Raw genomic sequence first — 23,342 nt, 5'->3', positions numbered from 1 at the left:
CAAGAATACACAGAAGAACAGTACAAAAATATTTTTATGACCCAGATAATCATGATGGTGTGATCACTCACTTAGAGCCAGACATCCTGGAATGTGAAGGCAAGTGGGCCTTAGAGAACTTCACTATGAAGAAAGCTACGGGAGGTGATGGAACTCCAGTTGAGCTATTTCAAATCCTGAAAGATGATGCTGTGAAAGTGCTGAACTCAATATGCCAACAAGTTTGGAAAACTCAGCAGTGGCCACAGGACTGGAAAAGGTCAGTTTTCATTCCAATCCCAAAGAAAGGCAATCCCAAAGAATGTTCAAACTACCACAGAATTGCACTCATCTCACACACTAGTAAAGTAATGCTTAAAATTCTCCAAGCCAGGCTTCAGCAATATATGAACGATGAACTCCCAGATGTTCAAGCTGGTTTTAGAAAAGGCAGAGGAACCAGAGATCAAATTGGCAACATCTGCTGGATCATTAAAAAAACAAGAGAGTTCCAGAAAAACATCTATTTCTGCTTTATTGACTATGCCAAAGCCTTTGACTGTGTGGATCGCAATAAACTGTGGAAAATTCTAAAAGAGATGGGAATACCGGACCACCTGATCTGCCTCTTGAGAAACCTGTATGCAGGTCAGGAAGCAATAGTTAGAACTGGACATGGGACAACAGACTGGTTCCAAATAGGAAAAAGAGTATGTCAAGGCTGTATATTGTCACCCTACTTATTTAACTTATATGCAGAGTACATCATGAGAAACTCTGGGCTGGAAGAAGCACAAGATGGAATCAAGATTGCTGGGAGAAATATCAAGAACCTCAGATATGCGGATGACACCACCCTTGTGGCAGAAAGTGAAGAGGAACTGAATAGCCTCTTGATGAAAGGGCAAGAGGAGAGTGAAAAAGTTGACTTAAAGCTCAACACTCAGAAAACTAAGATCATGGCATCTGGTCCCATCACTTCATGGGAAATAGATGGGGAAACAGTGGAAATAGTGTCAGACTTTAATTTTCTTGGCTCCAAAATCACTGCAGATGATGATTGCAGCCTTGAAATTAAAGACGTTTACTCCTTGGAATGAAAGTTATGACCAACCTAGACAGCATATTAAAAAGTAGAGACATTACTTTGCCAACAAAGGTCCATCTAGTCAAGGCCATGGTTTTTCCAGTGGTCATTAATGGATGTGAGAGTTGGACTATAAAGAAATCTGAGTGCCGAAGAATTGATGCTTTTGAACTGTGGTGTTGGTGAAGACTCTTGAGAGTCCCTTGGACTGCAAGGAGATCCAACCAATCCATCCTAAAGGAGATCAGTCCTGGGTGTTCATTGGAAGGACTGATGCTGAAGCTGAAACTCCAATACTTTGGCCACCTCATGCGAAGAGTTGACTCATTTGAAAAGACCCTGATGCTGGAAGGGATTGGGGGTAGGAGGAGAAGGGGATGACAGAGGATGAGATGGCTGGATGGCATCACCGACTCGATGGACATGGGTTTGAGTAAACTCCGGGAGTTGGTGATGGACAGGGAGGCCTGGCGTACTGCGATTCATGGGGTCACAAAGAGTCGGACACGACTGAGCGACTGAACTGAAGATATTACATCATAAAAGTTCTCATCAGAGGGAATGAAAAATTATAACTGTGTGAGATGATGATATTAATTAAAGTTCCTGTGATAATCATTTTGCAATATATACATATATCAACTCTTTATGATGTACACCTTAAACTTTTACAATATATTATATTTCAACAAAATTGGAAAAGAATAAAGTGAAAGCCAAAACTTTGCTTAATTTCTCTATTCCATGTCTGTGTTTTAATGTATTAGTAAGATTTCTAAAACAGCACAGTCTTGATTGTAATTTAAAATACATAATAAAATGCTTCTATCGAATCATATACATATATTATTTAATAATCAGATATATTGGTTTTAGATAAGAAAATATTTCTTAAACAAAATTCAATGTTAAATACTTTATTTCATAATACTTCTTCTCTGTCCCAATTAATTAGACCCATATTTAGGTTTTAGAAAAATATATTATCTAGAAAACTTTAAAAGCTAAAAAAAAATGTCTCTAGAATTCCAAGTTTATATCTATTTACTTTTAAAATACAATAATGCTTGGGGTTATTATTAAGCTTTTTCTTTTATAAGAAATGTTTTCATTTGCCCCCCTTGAACCATATATTCAATATTGAGTCCCTTTAGTACTTATTAATGTAATGATTTCACAGCCTTCCTACTCATTAGTATTGTTACATCAGAGGCCTGCTTAAGAAATTATCCATTATGGTTATGAATTTACAAATGTAGAAACACATTTTTTGATCAAATTAAATTTCATCAAAACAAAGCAATTTCTTCTATCATAGACATAAATTCAGGCAGTCAACATTGCAACAAAGGCTATTTGAGTGACAGCTTTATTGGACAGGGCTGTCTGAGGCCCTCAGTTCATTTCAGTTCAGTCGCTCAGTTGTGTCCGACTCTTTGCGACCCCATGAACCGCAGCACACCAGGCCTCCAGGTCCACCGCCAACTCCTGGAACATGCTCAAACTCAAGTCCATCAAGTTGGTGATGCCATCCAACCATCTTATCTTCTGTCGTCCCCTTCTCCTCCTGCCCTCAATCTTTCCCAGCACCAGGGTCTTTTCAAATGAGTCAGCGGTTCGCATCAGGTGGCCAAAGTATTGGAGTTTCTGCTTCAACCTCAGTCCTTCCAATGAATATTCAGGACTTCCTTTAGGATTGACTGGTTTGATCTCCCTGCATTCCAAGGGACTCTCAAGAGTCTTCTCCAATACTACCATTCAAAAGCATAAATCCTTTAGCACTCAGCTTTCTTTATAGTCCAACTCTCACATCCATACATGACTACTGGAAAAACCATAGCCTTGACTAGACGGACCTCTGTTGGCAAGGTAATGTCTCTGTTTTTTAATATGCTGTCTAGGTTGGTCATAACTTTCCTTCCAAGGAGTAAACATCTTTTAATTTCATGGCTGCAATCACCATTCGCAGTGATTTTGGAGCCCAGAAAAATAAAGTCAGCTACTGTTTCCACTGTTTCCCCATCTGTTTGCCATGAAGTGATGGGACTAGATGCCATGATCTTAGTTTTCTGAATGTTGAGCTTTAAGCCGACTTTTTCACTCTTCTCTTTTACTTTCATTAAGAGGCTCTTTAGTTCTTCTTCTCTTTCTGCTGTAAGGGTGGTGTTATCTGCATATCTGAGGTTATTGATATTTCATCTGAGGCACTACATACAAGATAATATACATAGTATAATCCCTTCCTAAGTCTGTAAATCAATGTTGGAACCAAATCTACGTCCTAGTATTCTTTTTTTTTTTTTTTATGTTAAATTATGGTTTTTTTTTTTTTTTTTTTATGAGCGTGCCTTTTATAACAACGTAGCATTTTCCTTATTAAATTCAACCAGATATTCATAAAGAGCCAATATTACATGAATCCATGTTATTAAAATGACTGATGTGGATTATTTAGAATCTTATTTTAAATAAAGATAAAATGTGAATACATCAGTATCTGACATATATATATTTTTACATAAATGACATTCTTAGATACATAATCCATATATATCTCTTTAACATTTCAACTACTTTTTAATATAGTCAGTTTTAATATAGACAGTTTATTATGTGTCACTCCTACTTCAATAAAATCTTAACAGTCATTGTATGAATATGTCCTGAGTGTACAGTCTACACAAAGTTACTTTCTAGGTGTCTTTGGGGAAATTAAATGATTGAGTCTTTTGCCTTTCTAAGGTAAAGTCTTGATGTACTCCATGATAAAGGTTGATGGTGGAAAGAAAGAAAACTATTTCTATAATTAAATGACTTTTATTTATCATTGGAGAAAATCAAGAAAGCAAGACTTTTGAAGGAACCTAAGAGAGACAGACTTTAGCAATTTAGTGTGTAATCAGGTAAGTAATAAGAAGCTTTGACTAAGTTCTTATAAAATTACAAAAAGGGATACTGTGGATTTTTGGTGTGTGATAATTTCAGCAACTAGCTGAAAGCTTTAAATGAATTTTTTTGTTATTGCTATTTGATCCAAATAGGTGTTAGCGTTGTTTAATGTTACTGCCCTTAAATATGTCTATATGCATTCATTTTCATATTTTCAGTGACCATGTCAGTATCTAAAGAGCAAGAAAAATAGTTCTGAAATGGATAGAGATAATAATGTGCAGAGAAGTTAGGGATGGGGGAGGTCAAGCAATGACTGGAAAGCTAATGATTATTCTGCTTATCTTTAAAAATTCAGGGGAAGAACAATTAAATTCCTAAAATCATGCTGAGACTATGTCTTGAATCATTTAATTTGGATATCAAACAGAAGCTAATTCCAGAAACCTAGAAAAGTTGTAGACTATTAGATACATGGGCATCATACCACAGCAAGAGGATAATAAGTAAAAAGACAATGATGACTCAAAAAGAACAGATTTCCTAGACTTTTTCAGAATCTCCTGACTTCTTCTGCAGTATTACAATCACAGGACATCTCTGTAAGATTTATTGAATTCTTTCAATGTATATTCACTGTTTCATTGTTACACTAGGTTACCAAGCTGTGGTTACACTGACAAGTGTTCTTCTTTCCTTCATTCCTATGTGAAAGTCACTCAGTCGTGTCCAACTCTTTGTGACCCAATGGTCACATGGAATTCCCCAGGCCAGAACATTGGAGTGGGTAGCCATTCCTTTTCCAGGTTCATTGCTATATATGAACCTCTTAGATGCAAAAGCATAGCTGGATATACCTAGAAAACTTTTAGATAAAATATCTGATGGTAAAAGAAGTACTTCTTATTGATAAATGAGTAGAAGGAGAAAGACATGAGTATTTTTGTTTGTTTGTTCCTTTCTTTCTTGGTTCACATGTTGAAATAATGTGAATACAGAAGTACTGGGGGTGAGTGTTCCTTGCTGGCTTGAAGCAAACCAAACCTTAATGTGAGTACAAACAGAATAGAGGAGGCAGGAAATGAGAATGATAAAGAGCCTGAAATTAACTTCTGAGCTGAGAGATTCATTCTTTTCTGAAATTCTTGGGTTTCCGTATATAACGTGCAACGATAGTCCCATTGTTCAGTCTAGCTTGTTTGATTTCTTACTTGCAGCAAAGATTTCTGCATCCACAATTAAAATAAATAACTTAGAAAAGTCAAATCACTTCCCTCCCACCCACAAATCTAAAATCCTTTACTGAATAAAGAAATGGTCAAAATAAGAAAATATTTATCATGTGATATGTAATATTTACTTAATCATAGTGTATTGCTAATCATGGACTAAATTTATCATAGAACTAACATCTATTTAAAGCAAGATTTCCATAAAGCAACAGAAGGAACAGAAATTTTGATTAATCCATAAAGAAATAAATGACAAACATTAAACATTAAAATATATCTCCAGATATATACACATATATACATTTTTGTGATAATTAAGACATTGAAATAATGTCACTAAAGTACACAAAAATATACTATTTAGACAAATTAAAAATTTATACTCGGAACTTTTCCATTTTAGAATGAAAAACTGGAAAAAAAATTGAGCTAAAAACTCACTAACATTTTATATTTATATCTAAATCAAAAATTTTTCCCCTGGTAGCTCAGCTGGTAAAGAATCTGCCTTCAATTCAGGAGACCCCAGTTCAATTCCTGGGTCAGGAAGTTCTGCTGAAAAAGGGATAGGCTACCAACTCCAGTATTCTGGCCTGGAGAATTCCATGGGCTATATAGTCAGTGGGATCATAAAGAGTTGGACACGACTGAGCGACTTTCACTTTCAAACCAAATTTAGTTTTACCAAATCCTCCTCGTAATATTTTATCTTTCAATTGATGTGGTCTCAAAACATAAAATAGCTGTTAATTTGGAAACGTCATATTTTTTAAAAGTTTAAAAGAAAAATATCCCTGAAAATCCTAGTTTTCAAAATGTTGCAATTTTTAAAAAATCCTCAGGTATCTAAGAATTCAGAAAAAAAAAAAACATAGAAAAATAAAATTATATAAGCAATTATTTTTCTGCTCATATAGATAGGCAACAGGAGAAGCAATGGCAAAGTCAGAATTATTTTTAAAATATTCCAATTGTAACATCAAAAACAAATGATACAGCATTTGATGTACACAAGGGAAAATGGTTAATTTATGGGTCGCTACAGATGCTTGCCATGGATCTGCAGACTATAGAATTAGCATGAACTTTTAATAATCAATTATTTTTGAAATTAGAAACACACCTCTATTATTGAGCATCTAACTCAATAATAACATTGTTGTTATATGAATTTGAGAGACATGAGAATACAGTTTCAATTTGTGCTTTCAGAGAATGCTATAGTTTTTTCCTTGGAGTAGATTTTTTGAAGCTAAAAGCTTTTACTTAGTCTTAATTAGCTGGGCTTGTTCCAAGTGTTTCTTCTCCTTTCCCCTAGTGTCTAACTAGGCTAGTACACTATTACAAGATCACTTTATTGTGACTTTAAAAAAAAAGAAATCATGAAAAAGATGTTTTATCGAGGCCTATAGCCAGCATCTTATAACACATGGCAGCACCAGCTGGTATTTTTGGAATCTGAAATGCACAAGGGAAAATGTCTTTGTTTAAAAATGTTTAAATATATATTTCATCGATCAATAACTCAAATTCTAGAATGGTGTTTTACCTAAAATAAAAACAAGGATAGCATAATTTGCTAAATTTATGCTATAATAAGAATTTAAATGAGCAATAAAACAGGTATCTAATGTAAATACTAGACATTTAGTGTAAACCATGGTTCATTATTCATATTGTAGTGTTCATGAAAGTGGATGAAAAATAATTTCAGGTCAGTTGGAACTAGAATTAAGACAAGTCTTTGGTTCCACTTATTAGGAATATTGCATACTTTCAAAAAGCCTTTGGTCTTCTTTGGCTCCCAACCAGCCAGGATTAATGTCTGGAGGTGGTTTATTGCTTTCCCTTATCAGGTAGCACTTTTATGTCTTATCTGAACATTATAAAGGCCAACAGAAAAATGTTTTTGAAGTCAAATCACTTTCCCACATCCCTGAAACTTTACTAGGTAGGTTGCTACTTATTAAGCTTAAACTAAAACAACCTCTAACTAGGTGTCCTAAGTATGAAATAGTATGGATATTAAAAAGTCTTTATAATATATACTGCAAATATTAAATATTGGCTGGCTTATAGTTTTGTGAACTGAAGCACAAAATGTAAATGAAGACTTGGAAATATGTGACAGATGAAGAAAAAGATATCAAGGTGAGCACAGAAAACTAACCAATACATATATACACTATCCTTGGCAAGGATAGTCAGAAATTCATAGGCAAACTAATACTCAAAGTCATAGCCAAGTCACTGATTTTGGCAATCATACTAAGCGGTCATATTTTGGAGGACTATATCAAATGATTAATTCAGAAGTTGAAGTTATGAGCAATGGAAGATTTATTCAAGGTAAGAGATATATATATGAGAGATAAGAGTATGGACAGCGATAAATAGACCTGGAGAAGGAAGCCTGCTTAGAACTGGATATGATCATCAGTTGACATTCCAAAAGAACCTTAATCTCAGATTTTAGGAAGGCTTAGGCAGGTATATGAAGTCTACTGAATAACATTTTAAGGCTAAAATGCAGAGTTTTTGGTAGGAGCAGCAATGTTGGGATTTGTAGAGCTACACAAGTATTTCAAAGTACTCTGGACCAATATAGTATCAAATATTGAGACACTGTACCAGGTAATTTAGAAACATACTGCCTTATTCAATATTATGTCTTATTAACTTATTCCACAAATTTTAAGTATTGGTATTGGTCTACAGGCAGTCTTCTAATTTCAGGAAAATTTTGGTAAGCATAAGAGAAAAAGTATCATTTCTTTGGAAAGCTTCAAGCAAACATGAGAAAGTAAAAAAAAAAAAAAAGAAAAGTAAAATGAATAAGCAACATATATCAATATGACTTGTGATATATTTTAGTCAAATAAAAACAAGACATTAAAATATATTGGAGGAGTAATAGTTATTTTATCACTGACTTAAAAAAAAATACTACTCAGAATTGTTAACATTTCAGCTGAGAAATAAAGTAAAAATAAATATAAAAGTAGTTTACTACACCAAGAGTAAAAAAAAAAAGAAAAATTGTGGTTCAGGCCAAGGAAAAGCAAGTGCAGAAACTCAGAAATGGGAACAAAACTTGAATATTCTAGAAGAAAAATTCAGTCAATGTGTCCATAATAAAATATTCATCATAGAAGGTAACATAAGTCTTTCTGGATATTCATTGTGGTAAAATAAATTGGAGAATAAGGTAAATAACTGGGGAATTTTTTTTTCAGTATTTCAGTTTACTATGATTTATGTGGAGACATTAGTGACAGAATGAGAAAGTAGAAATATAAATCAATGGGAAGCTAACAATATTTGTTGAATAATTGGATATATATAATACTGAGAAAGAGGATATTAAGAATGACATTTAGATCATTGGTTTTAGAAAATAGGTAGGTAAAAATAAAATAAGATGAGAAAAACTGAAGAAAATACTATGTTCCATTAGAGTATTGAAAATTAAGAATGCAGTTTTGGTCATATTAAGGATGAGATAGATACCTGTTAAACACGTAGTCTTTTATTTGTAGCTTCTCATATGAGGTTTAAAAACAGAGGAGATAATGAGCTGAAGCGGAGCAGAAATAAACTAATAGGTGTTACATAAAGCCAGGGGACTTGGTGAATTCAACAGACAATAAAGTAAAGAACTCTGAGGCATATTTAATTTTACAGAAAAGAAGGATGAATGAGAAAAGAGATTATTAGGGAAAACCACAAAAGTGTAACATTGCTAAAATTATGAAGGAAATAACAAGAAGTGGGGAAGGGAGCTGGATTCAATCTGAATGGGGATTAGCTCTATGGGATAATTGGCCTCACTAAAGGAGGAGCATAGCATATTAATAATCCAAAGTTTAAGTTAATGTGCTAGAGTAGGCTCAAGTTAAAATTTTACATGATCACTAGAAGTAACCAGTGATGGAAGAAATGTTATTGAAAACTTATACAGATAACAAGATTTTACAAGAGAAAGGAGTATGTTAAGGAGAAAGGAAAACAAATAGGTAGATAATAGAGATAAAAAGAGAAAGAGGGTTATTTATTACACTTTTAAGAATGAAAGTAAGTAGAGATAATTGAAAACATGAGCTTCCAATTAAGAAGTCTGCATATTAAGGAGCAGTATCTTCAGATGAGTTAATACTAGAGAGGGTGGAAAAATTTTTCAAAGAAACTGAGAAAAACTGGAAATTTAGTAAATGCAGATTCATGGTTCCAGTGAAAAGACTGAAGAGTATGAGCAAAAGAGGAATTGAGTTACAATGAGACGTGCAAATCAGCATGGAAATAAAAGCTTGCTTGACGACGTGTGAGGGGCTACTTGTGATGACAGAGTTAAACAGGCATGTCGGAAAGATATGATTACACTTGTTAGTCTAAGGACCTTTGCCCTACTCAATGAGAGCGGTGGTCCAGCATTCAGACTCTGCTTAACATTTCTCTTGCACTCATAGAAATAAGCTCTATACAGTCAGCAAAAAAAAGACAGGGAGCTGACTGTGGCTCGGATCATGAACTCCTTATTGCAAAACTCAGAATGAAACTGAAGAAAGCAGGGAAAACCACTAGACCATTCAGGTATCACCTAAATCAAATCCCTTATGATTTGGATACAGTGGAAGTGAGAAATAGATTCAAAGGATTAGATCTGATAGAGTGCCTGAAGAACTACGGATGGAAGATCATAACATTGTATAGGAGGTGGTAATAAATAACATCCACAAAAAAAAAAAAAAAATGGGAAAGGCAAAACGGTTGTCTGAGGAGGCCTTACATATAACTGAGAAAAGAAGAGAAGTGAAAGGCAAAGGAGAAAAGGAAATATATACTGATCTGAATGCAGAGTTCCAAAGAATATCAAGGAGAGTAAGGAAGTCTTCCTAAAGTGAACAATGCAAAGAAACAGAGGAAAACAATAGAATTGGAAAGACTAGAGATCTCTTCAAGAAAATTAAAAATACCAAGGGTATATTTCATGAAAAGATAGGCACAATAAAGGAGAAGCAGAAGATATTAAAAGAGGTGGCAAGAATACACAGAACAACTATGCAAAAGAAATCTTAATGACCCAGATAACCATCATGATGTGATCACTCACCTAGAAGAAGACATATTGAGGTGGGAAGTCAGGTGGGCCTTTGGAAGCATCACTACAAACAAAGCTAGTGGAAGTGATGGAATTCTAGTAGAGTTATTTCAAATTTTAAAATACGATGCTGTTAAAGTGCTGCACTTAATATGCACTCAGTTCAGTTCAGGCTCAGCCGTGTCCCACTCTCTGCAACCCCATGGACTGCAGCACTCCAGGCTTCCCTGCCCATTGCTAACTCCCAGAGTTTACTCAAACTGATGCCCATTGAGTTGGTGATGCTATTCAACCATCTCATCCTCTGTTGTCCCCATTCTCCTGCCTTCAATCTTTCCCAGCATCAGGGTCTTTCCAATGAGTCAGCTCTTTGCATCAGGTGGGCAAGTTATTGGAGTTTCAGTTTCAACATCAGTCCTTCCAATGAATATTCAGGATTGATTTCCTTTAGGATGAACTGGTTGGCCCTCCTTGCTGTCCAAGGGACTCTTAAGAGTCTTTTCTAACACCACAGTTCAAAAGCATCAATTCTTTGTTGCTCAGCTTTCTTTATAGTCCAACTCTCACATCCATACATGACTACTGGAAAAACCACAGCTTTGACTAGATGGACCTTTGGTGGCAAAAAAAAAAAAAATGCATTCAATATGCCAGCAAATTTGGAAAACTCAGCGTGGCCACAGGACTGGAAAAGGTCAGTTTTCATTCCAATACTAAAGAAGAACAATACTAAAGAATGTTCAAACTACCGGACAATTGCACTCATTTTACGTGATAGCAAAGTAATGCTCAAAATTGTCCGAACTAGATTTCAACAGTACATAAACCAAGAATTACCAGACATTCAAGTGGAATTTAGAAAATGCAGAGAAACCAGAGATCAAATTGCCAGCATCCACTGGATCACAGAAAAAGCAAGAGAATTCCAGAGAAACTCTACTTCTATTTCATTGACTATGCTAAAGCCGTTGACTGTGTGGATCACAACAAGCTGTGGAAAATTCTTAAAGAGATGGGAATACCAGACCACCTTACCTGCATCCTGAGAAATCTGTGAAAATCAAAAGCAACAGTTAGAACTGGACATGCAACAACAGACTGATTCCAAATTGGGAAAGGAGTAGGTCAAGGCTATATATTGTCACCCTACTTATTTAACTTATATGCAGACTGTATCATGTGAAACGCTGGGCTGGATGAAGCACAAGCTGGACTCAAGATTGCTGGGAGAAATATCAATAACCTAAGATATGTAGCTGACACCACCCTTATGCAGAAACTGAAGAGGAACTAAATAGTCTCTTAATAAAATTGAAAAAGTCGGCTTAAAACTCAACATTCAGAAAACTAAGATCATGGCATCTGGACTCATCACTTCATGGCAAATAGATGGGGAAAAAATGGAAACAGTGACAGACTTTATTTTCTTGGGCTCTAAAATCACTGCAGATGGTGACTGCAGCCATGAAATTAAAAGACGTTTGCTCCTTGGAAGAAAAGTTATGACTAACCTAGACAGTATATTAAAAAGCAGAGACATTACTTTGCAGACAACCGTCCGTGTAGTCAAAGCTATGTAGTCATGTATAGATAAGAGTGAGAGTTCAGCCATAATGAAGGCTGAGCACCAAAGAGTTGACACTTTGTTTTTTTTGTTTGTTTTTTTGTTTTTTTTTTTTGGTGTCCCTGCTTTTTATTTTATTTTATTTTATTTATTTATTATAAAGAGTTGACACTTTGAACTGTGGTACTGGAGAAGACTCTTGAGAGTCCCTTGGATTGCAAGGAGATCAAAGCAGTCAATTCTAAGTGAAATCAAACCTGAATATTCATTGGAAGGACTGACTGATGTTGAAGCTGAAGCTCCAAAACTTTGGCCATCTGATTCAAAGAGCCAACTCACTGGAAAAGACCATGATGGTGGGAAAGATTGAGGACAGGAGAAGAAGGGGATAACAGAGGATGAGATGGTTGGATGATATCACTGACCCAACGGACATGAGTTTGAGCAAGCTTCAGGAGATTAACTAAAGGGCAAGCAAGCCTGGTGTGCTGCAGTCAATGGGATTCCAAAGAGATGGATGTGACTGAGCGACTGAACAACAACTTGCACTCGTGGATTTCATAATAACTGATAGTTTTTTTCCTCCTTTTAAAGGGACTAGTGTATTGATTTCATTTGTTACTGATTTTTTCATTGCTAATTCCAAGTTTAACCTCCTTGAATTGAAGAATTAAAAAATGACTGAAAGTTTTTTCAGTGTAAATATATATACCTTAAATAATACCTTCTCAGTGTGTATAATACATATGCGAGATACATTTTTAAAATGTTTCCTACATCTGCAAGTATTAGTACATATATAACAAATTTTATACAAGCATACTGTATTTTTTGAAAAGCACAAAAAATACACACTAGTCACATGATTATTATCAGTTGTTATTGTTGTTGAGTTACTCAGTCATGTCCAACGCATACTCAGGTGTGCCCATATACTGCAGTACACCAGGCTTCCTCGTCTTTCACTGTCTCCCAGAGTTTGCTCAAACTCAGGTCCCTTGAATCGGTGATGCCATCCAACCATCTCATGCTTTGTCTCCCCTTTCTTCTCCTGTCCTCAATCTTTCCCAGCATCAGGGTCTTTTCCAACGAGTCAGTTTTTCCCATCAAGTGGCCAAAGTATTGGAGCTTCAGCTTTAGCATCAGTCCTTCCAATGAATATTCAGGGTTGATTTCCTTTAGGATTGACTGGTTCGATCTCCTTGATGCCCAAAGAACTCTCAAGATTCTTCTCCAGCACCACAGTTCAAAAGCATTGTCAAAGATATTTTGCAATATCATCTCTATCTATTAAGTTTTGTATGAAAAACAAAATCTTTCTTGGAATTCATCCTATAGAAAAATATAAAGATGTAAGCCAAAAAGATATATGTAAAGATATTCATATAATTATTGATAGGATAATGGAAACAGTCTAATTTCCCATCTATAGGGGACTAGTTACTTGATTAATGTTATATGTATACATATATGTAAACTGAAAATTTTTTATACAGATATTTTAAAAAAACTGATATACTCATATAAGAAATACATGCATCATGTTATAATAAGAGAAAGAATAAATAAGGAGATTACTTATCTTTCTAAAAACATATGGTTTGGAATTTTCTACTCATTAATTTTGTTACATTTATATATCTTATAGGCAGCAGGCATAATTTTTTAAATTCAGTTGCTATAATGACAAAGAATTAAATATATCTAAAGGACCTACTGAACTAAATTTTTCAGTTTTTAGCAATTTATTTACTTTAATACTCTTGTTTCTATAACAAGAAAACTCATTTCTCTTAATAAAAACACTAATAATTTGGATTTGACTATAATAAAAGCAGGGAGGAAGGTCAAAGAACTATAAAGATAAAAATACCACTAAGTTTATATCAATTGTGGTTCAAATGGAATTATTATTTGTCATGTAATCTTTTTTGCAATTTTATTTTAATAAATTTTAGTATTATGTAGTAATAATTATCAACCCAGTAATTCAATTAATCCAGAAACATGGTTAAGTAAATTAATAAATGTACAGAAAATTTATTTATTGAACACCAAATCATCAAATATTTTAGATAGAATGCTCTGAGAACAAGTGAAATGTATAGAATATGTACTATGCAGTGACAGTTGTTATTTATATTTATACCTATTCTAAAAAGAATAGAAACAAAGAAAAAGGAAATAGATTTACCATTAGTTATGAGTCTGCTTTCAAATAATCATTTTTAAAATAATTTTATCTTATTTAATGGACATCTATCCTTGTTACCATGGTAACATGAATATTAACTTACAGTTTGCATAGTTTATAATCTAAGAAAGTGTTCATAGCTGCTCTCACACTCTAAACAGAATACAATTGTGTTTATAGATACCTTGGTTTCCAAGACAACATGATATGCACTCACACGACTCTATGGAAACCAAAAAACTTGCAATTGGTGTTCAACACTTGTGTTAGCCAAATCTGTTGGGTTCTCAATATAAATGCTAATGAAAGGAGGGTGGGCAGCTCCCCATCTCCATGTTTCAAAATAATGCATTTAAACCCCAAATTCCTTTGTTTCCCTGAATAAAAGTTTTGTATAGACATAACAATACATTATTATTTATACTGTATACAAAATATGACTATATTTTTAGCACCAAAGCATTTCTAAATGTTTATCAAGAGAAAGCACTGTTTTCCTCTATCCTTAATTTACTAAGGTTTTCCTGTACAAAGCCATGCTTTGGAAACAATTCTTTCAAAAAATTTATACCAAAGACTTTAACAGATGTATTATTTATTCTGAATTGCCACACTGCATATTTTAAAATGACATTACCCATCATTTCTATGTCCAGTGGCTCCATTTAGCAAAGTTCAACCCATACCATAAGTAGATATTGAAAATCTTCCAATAAAATGAGCAAAGTGGCAGGAAAGTTATCTAATAAACCATTTCCTAATTCATCTTAAAATGTTCACAAAGGTATATACATACCTGCCAGAAATCTAAAAATATAAAATAATAAACATAGGACATGCTTTAGAATTTGGACTTCCCTCATGGCTCAGCTGGTAAAGAATCCACCTGCAATGCAGGAGACCTGGGTTTGACCCCTGGGTTGGGAAGATCCCCTGGAGAAGGGAACGGCTACCCACTCCAGTATTCTGGCCTGGATAATTTTGTGGGCTGGATAGACAGTTTTCTCCTATCTGCATAAGAATTGATATGGAAAAGCATGGTCATTAACAAAGAAGTATATGGAGAATTCGCACTTCATATAGCATTTTCCCAAATTAAGAGCCATAGGATTTGAGTAAAGCAGGCAAGCATTGACTTTATTGAATGTGTTCACATTTGAGAAGAGTCTAGATCCATTCCCTTGTATTTCCTCCCTAATCAGTGTTCAACAAACAAGTTAAAGAAGGGTATGAATTTCAACACAGAAATAGCTATAGAATTTACCAAAAAAAAAAAGAATTGTGAAAACAGTAAATAAATAGCTCCCACATCTATAAATGCAGAGGATGTTCACTCTACGCAAATTAATGATGAGATCATAGCATCAATCCAAACACCAATGACAATGGGATGTTTTGCTGAAGAGACATTAGAGATACTGATCAAAGGCGTCTCAAATAGTCTAATTGGCAAAAAAAGTTTGTCTTTCAGAACAGGAATAAATTATTGTTATTTGAGCATCTATTAGCAGGTTAATAACTAATTTGGAATTGTTTGGAATTGTTGCCTATAGTGAGGGAACAATTACTTACTATGTAGAAACAATATCCATTTCTAGTTGGTATGTAGATCATTCCCTTAAAATGCTGAATGAATGAATAACTGATTCTAAAGAATAAAATTAAAGACTTACTTGACAAATTATCCATGAGGTCATTAAAGTGTCAGTGATTTTTTACCTCTATTTGTCTTATTAAGTCTTCATAACTTTTTATTTTTTTTTTATTTATTTATTTTTTTTTTTTAAACAAGGGGAAAAGTCAGCAAAAACAAGACCGGGAGTTGACTGTGGCTCAGACCATGAACTCTTTTTTTTTTTTTTTTTTGTATCTTTTTATTTATTTATTTTTTTTCACATTCTTTTTTTTTTTTTTTTTTTAATTTTTTTATTAGTTGGAGGCTAATTACTTCACAACATTTCAGTGGGTTTTGTCATACATTGATATGAATCAGCCATAGATTTACACTTATTCCCCATCCCGATCCCCCCTCCCATCTCCCTCTCCACCCGATTCCTCTGGGTCTTCCCAGTGCACCAGGCCGGAGCACTTGTCTCATGCATCCCACCTGGGCTGGTGATCTGTTTCACCATAGATAGTATACATGCTGTTCTTTTGAAACATCCCACCCTCACCTTCTCCCACAGAGTTCAAAAGTCTGTTCTGTATTTCTGTGTCTCTTTTTCCGTTTTGCATATAGGGTTATCGTTACCATCTTTCTAAATTCCATATATATGTGTTAGTATGCTGTAATGTTCTTTATCTTTCTGGCTTACTTCACTCTGTATAAGGGGCTCCAGTTTCATCCATCTCATTAGGACTGGTTCAAATGAATTCTTTTTGACGGCTGAGTAAAATTCCATGGTGTATATGTACCACAGCTTCCTTATCCATTCATCTGCTGATGGGCATCTAGGTTGCTTCCATGTCCTGGCTATTATAAACAGTGCTGCGATGAACATTGGGGTGCATGTGTCTCTTTCAGATCTGGTTTCCTCAGTGTGTATGCCCAGAAGTGGTATTGCTGGATCATATGGCAGTTCTATTTCCAGTTTTTTAAGGAATCTCCACACTGTTTTCCATAGTGGCTGTACTAGTTTGCATTCCCACCAACAGTGTAAGAGGGTCCCCTTTTCTCCACACCCTCTCCAGCATTTATTGCTTGTAGACTTTTGGATAGCAGCCATCCTGACTGGTGTGTAATGGTACCTCATTGTGGTTTTGATTTGCATTTCTCTAATAATGAGTGATGTTGAGCACCATTTCATGTGTTTGTTAGCCATCTGTATGTCTTCTTTGGAGAAATGTCTGTTTAGTTCTTTGGCCCACTTTTTGATTGGGTCATTTATTTTTCTGGAATTGAGCTGCAGGAGTTGCTTGTATATTTTTGAGATTAATCCTTTGTCTGTTTCTTCATTTGCTATTATTTTCTCCCAATCTGACGGCTGTCTTTTCACCTTACTTATAGTTTCTTTTGTAGTGCAAAAGCTTTTAAGTTTCATTAGATCCCATTTGTTTAGTTTTGCTTTTATTTCCAATATTCTGGGAGGTGGGTCATAGAGGATCTTGCTGTGATTTATGTCGGAGAGTGTTTTGCCTATGTTCTCCTCTAGGAGTTTTATAGTTTCTGGTCTTACATTTAGATCTTTAATCCATTTTGAGTTTATTTTTGTGTATGGTGTTAAGGATAAGGTAAAACTAGACTTAACTGCCTTGATTAAATAATCTTCCCGTCTATTCATCACATTTGGTGAATTGCATTGTGAAATTCAAATATGGTTGATTTGACGTAGCTAAAATATTATGTCAAGAAACATCACTTTAAAATTTCTATTTAATAGGAGAATAAAGGCTTACTAGAGTACTGAAATATGAAATGTTGTCTGAATTCTAGAGAAATTTCACTAGAAATTGTGAAAATGGAACTAAACAATAAAACAATCTTTATAAATATAATCTATAGGACAAATATACCAATCTATAGTACAAAAGAAGATAGGAAGTTTCCAAGGTTCCCAAGAAGATAGAAATAGTTCCCAAATAGCTAACTTCTCAATCAGAGAAGTCTATATCAACCAGAAGTTTTCCCTGCTGGCTCAGTGGTAAAGAATCTGCCTCCAGTGAAGGAGACAGAGGAGAAACGGGTTCAATTCATGAGCCAGGGAGATCCCATGGAGGAGAGCGTGGCAACCCACTCCGTTATGCTTGCCTGAAGAATCTCAGGACAGAGGAGCCTGATGGGCTATAGTCTATAGTATCACAAAGAGTTGACATGACTGAAGCGACCGAGCATTTTTATCAACCAGAAAACCAAGCCGGCATTCTTGTATTTCATGTATGATGATATCTCTCTGCTTCCTATTCTAATTTGATAAGTCTAAGTTTGGAGAATGAAGTGAAAAGCATAATTTCTTTGTATCTTTATGATCTTTAATTCTGTGAATTTCTAACTATATACAAGGAAAAAATAGATATTATACTATCTTGGTAACCTTAGAAGAAGAACTTACAGAAATTGCTTTCAGGAAAATATTAGCTAAAGCTAATTTCATGGCCCAGAATCAATTTTTGTCAAATATAACATAATGTTTTCTGAAATATATCACATTTACCTGTAACTTTAGAGGGAAGGGATGACTAAGATTTTTTCTTAAGATATCCACAGAAGATATTTCCTAATTATGTTACTCATTTATAAGAAGTTTGAATATGTCCTCATATATCAATTTCTCTTGCAGCAATGAGAGTTTTTAAAATATGAGGAATTAAAAATATTATATCTATTTTAATTCAGTAGGTTTAAAAGTATTTCTGAAAGTTCTTGTTTCATGTATTTAATGAACAAAAATAGCCTTGAGAAATCCTGTAGTTTAACATTAATTCATTATCTATGAAAAAAGCAAGATCCATTAAAAATTAGTGACTAGATCACATTCAAATACTTTGTTAGCCTAAAAACTAGAGTGATATAAAATTCAAAGATTTTCTTAATAATTTTCTTGTAGAAACATACTAAGAATGCCATGAAATAAGTCACCATTTATTATAAAGAGAAGTCTTAAAACACTCTCTTTCTTTTTTTTTTTTTATGCTTTGTAATAAGTGATTGGTGTTTCCTTGGTGGCTCAGTGGTAAAGAATTCACCTGTCAATGCTGGAGATGTGGGTTCAATCTCCAGGTTTGGAAGATCCCCTGGAGAAGGAAATGGCAACCCTCATCAGTATTCTTGCCTGGGAAATCCCATGGACAGACAAGCCTGGCAGGCTACAGTCCATGGGGTCACAAAAGAGTAGGACATGACTTAACAACTAAACAATATGTGCTTTGCCATAGAAATGTCTAAGTACATATGCCAAGAATAAAGATAGATATAGGCATCTAAATAAAGATCTTCCTTTAATGATAATATCATCTAAGGAGTGCTTCTCAAGCACACATTACATTCAAAGGTTCCTGAAAAAAAAGACTCCTAACCTGATATTTTATATGGCACAGAATATCCTTACCTGTGAAAATATGCCTTATAAGAATGAAAAGTACTTTAAGTGCCTGATAGTGTCAGTTTTTTATTTTTTACCTTTATGCAGCATTATAATTTCAAGTGTGTTTGAAGAATCCATGAGGGAATTTCAGTTTATTTATTGAGGAAATACACAGATTAATTCCACACAATTAAACATACACTGATTTTTTCTGACACTGGTATCTATTAAGAGGTTTACATAAAACTCTTTTCCCACTATTTTTGAACTTATAATTGTGAGATAAATTTAGATTTCTTTAAAAAAGAAATGACCAAGCTTTGAGATTTTTCTAGGTCTTGATTGAAATTTGAAGATCCTGTCCTGTGCTTAACTGACAACCAGTAGTTTTTGGCTGTACAATAATCCAAGATTGTGAGATCTGACTACACCCAAGATATTGCCATTGATTGGAATTTTTCTCAGCTGGGCATTTAATTCTCTGAGGCATTTGGGGGCATCCACTACGCCAACTCATGTATCTTCTCTTATTATAAGACAAGTCCTGTTAACAAATCATATATTTGCCTGTGTTTCAGCAGTCAAGACATAATGAAATGTATTAGACCTTTGAGTGAAAGTTCCCTAAAGTTATAAAAGCCAGAAATGAGCCAAGACCTATGACTGAAGAAATCACTGAAATGTAATTTTCTCCTGCAAAAATTCTACATTCTAGATAAGTGGTGCAGTTTCTGAAAATAAGCTTAGTTTTTGCTAATTTTAAGGGTTTTTTTTTTTTTTTTTCCATCAAATAAATAGCCCTAACTAGCAAAATATCTTCTCTGAGTAGGGAGGAAAATATGTTTCGTTACAATATTTTGAAATCTTTCATAGACATTTTGTGAAACTTCTATGAGCATAGGTTGAACATGCTATTATTAATGTACAACTTGTTTCAAAGGTTAGAGGATCTTGTTTAAATTTGTTGAATACTAGCAAAAGAAAAGTTAGAGAATTCTTTAAACTAGACTCTTCATCAAGCAGGAAATGAGTTACTTTACCCAACTTAACATCACAAAATGAGAACTGGACAAGAAATATACCCTGGAACAAGGCCAGTGCAGTGGTTTTAGAATTCCACAAGATTTTGTTTCTCCAAACATTCTTTGCTGACCTGTCATGATAAAATCTGCTTTGCTTAGTAGCATAAACATCTTAAATCTAGGTTAACTCTCAACCCCTGCAAGTTAAAAACAAAAATGAGGTCATTGCAATAAAGGTTTCCATTAAATGGAGATGTCTCCCATTGTGGAAAAGAGTTGGGTAGTTAGAGGAAATAGGTCTTTGATATAAGACCTATTTTTGCAAAGCAACCTATTGTTGTTTTGATATAAGCAACAATCCCAGATTAATTTATTCCACAAATTGGTTTACTCCACATGTTTAAAGGGAAAATAAAGACCTTAAGAGATTGGAAAGCACATTTACTTCTTTGAAAGACTAGAGGAAAAATTTTAAGTGGGAATATTGTTTCTTGTTACAAAAGAAAAATACTGATCACATGCACATTTTAGTTCTAAAGAGATGAAGATTAAAAGGAAGTATATGAAAGTTGGCAAAAATGCACAGTATGTCTTTTAATTCTCTTCAGAATAAATCTGAAGTCAAAGAACTTGTAAATTACTAATATCCACATCCTATAGTTCAAATTCTAAGTAAGATTTTTCAGAATTTTACTTAGGATTTAGTATCACAAAGTTATAGAAAATAAATAGATTTTCAGATAGGGTCTATTTTTCCAACATTTCCTAACTGGCATATTAGAAAAATGAGTTTATTGATCACAGAGATAAACAAACCTATATTTGGGTTTACCTATTCTAAGAAATAAAGGGTGCTGTCACTGTTTATAATAGCCAGGACATGGAAGCAACCTAGATGCCCATCAGCAGATGAATGGATAAGGAAGCTGTGGTACATATACACCATGGAATATTACTCAGCCATTAAAAAGAATTCATTTGAACCAGTCCTAATGAGATGGATGAAGCTGGAGCCCATTATACAGAGTGAAGTAAGCCAGAAAGATAAAGAACATTACAGCATACTAACACATATATATGGAATTTAGAAAGATGGTAACGATAACCCTATATGCAAAACAGAAAAAGAGACACAGAAATACAGAACAGACTTTTGAACTTTGTGGGAGAATGTGAGGGTGGGATGTTTCAAAAGAACAGCATGTATACTATCTATGGTGAAACAGATCACCAGCCCAGGTGGGATGCATGAGACAAGTGCTCCGGCCTGGTGCACTGGGAAGACCCAGAGGAATCGGGTGGAGAGGGAGGTGGGAGGGGGGATCGGGATTGGGAATACATGTAAATCCATGGCTGATTCATATCAATGTATGACAAAACCCACTGGGAAAAAAAAAAAAGTCAAAAAAAAAAAAAAAACTATAGTCCACCTAGAGGGATGGGATGGGGGAGGGGGAAGCTTCAGAGGCTTGGGATATATGTAGACATGTCTGATATATGTTGTACAGCCGAACTTAACATTGTAAAGCAATTATACTCCAATAAAAAAAATACTTAAAAAAAAAAAAAAAGAAATAAAGGGTGCTGTCTTGTGGTAAAGAGATTTATAGTAACAGGTTATTAGCATTTTGTTTTTTACTTTTATTGTGTGCTATTTTTTCCCTTAACTTTTGGATGCATTTAAGATTACAACCTTGCTTATAAATCAGTCAAGCAGTATTTATTGACGGCTTGCTCTTTGGTTGCAAGTTTAATCATTCAGCTCCACATTCAATCATATCTATAATTTATCATCACATCTAATATTCCATGTCAGTATAAGGAAATGCAGGACACATTTATTTCGTGATAGATTTTCATTTTTATCCCCATGAGCACTACCACAAAAATTATAATATACTTTCAAATATAGTAAAATGTGATTTTAAAATTCTGAGTGATTTATTTTTAATTTTCTTATTGAAAAAATTCATGAAATAGTCTCATTTAAGATTCATTTTCTGATTAACATCCTTATTCACAATAAGGATGATTTCAGGAAATTAGTAAATTAAAAATGCCTACCTTGCACCTGTATTACATTGGACACACATTTAACTAGACTTGTTTTAATTTATTTTTTATTTTTGACATTGAGTATTTGTTGTTGGGCTTCCCAGGTGGCAAAGTGGTAAAGAGTCCACTGCCAAAGCAGGAGACACAAGAGACATGGGTTTGACCCCTGGACTGGCAAGATTCCCTGGAAGAGGAAATGACATTTTCTTGCCTGGAAAATCCCATGGACAGAGGAGCCTGGTGGGCTACCGTCTGAGGTCACCAAGAGCTGGACATGACTGAGCATACACGCACACAAGCATTTGTTGTAATGTTTTGATGACTGATGATCCTTTGTCAAATTCTATATACTAACAGACATGTGCACCTACAATTTTTTGTGTTTCAGTATATCAAAAACTGACTAAGAAGACTTTTTTAAAGTATATAATGGAGTAAAAAAGGCTAGATTTAATATTCACTTTAAACAATAGGAAAGTTAACAAAATAGATATAACAAATGCTTTCAAATATTGAGCAATAGCAGAACATGACTGTGAGCCCAATGACCAGCCTAACAAAATACATGGATAAAATATTTGGAGGAGAGAGCAGCGAAGGAAAACTTTAAAGAACCTAGAGACCTTGCTGAGTTAAAAGAACAAAGATTGTGGGTAGGGGAGAGGGGTGATTTGATGCAACTGGAAGTTGTAGGACAGAGTTCAGTAAAGGAAGAAGATATTTATAGAAAGAGCTCCAAATGTTTAATTGTTTGCTTTATTTAAATAAAATTCTTTGCTGAATGCTCAACTACAGTGAGAATCTCAATAAAGCCAGATAGTTACAAGGAAGTTGTAAGGTGGACAAAATCTGGAGTTTGCCCAAAAGAAGGAGACATTCAAACTCCAACCAAACAAATTTGAGAACTTTTGGAAACCAAACAGGACATATGTTAAAAACCACAAAGGGATAAGAGCTTAGTAGTGGAACTGAAATATCCTTGAAGGGAAGGCCAATCTAGACCCTCTAACTGAACTACGTAAAAATAAGCTTCAAAGTGGTCAAAAAAATTGATAAACAAGTAACTGCATGTTAAAACAAAGCCTCATGCTCTTTAAAATACATAACTAAACCGAAGGAGTTAACTTGTAACATTTACTGTCTTTCATTTTACCAAAATTATTAAATGTGTAAGGTGGCAGGAAAAGCTGACTTGTAATTA

Source organism: Cervus elaphus, chromosome 31, assembly GCF_910594005.1.
Source record: "Cervus elaphus chromosome 31, mCerEla1.1, whole genome shotgun sequence".
NCBI lineage: Eukaryota > Metazoa > Chordata > Mammalia > Artiodactyla > Cervidae > Cervus > Cervus elaphus.
This window is presented reverse-complemented; position numbering follows the sequence as displayed.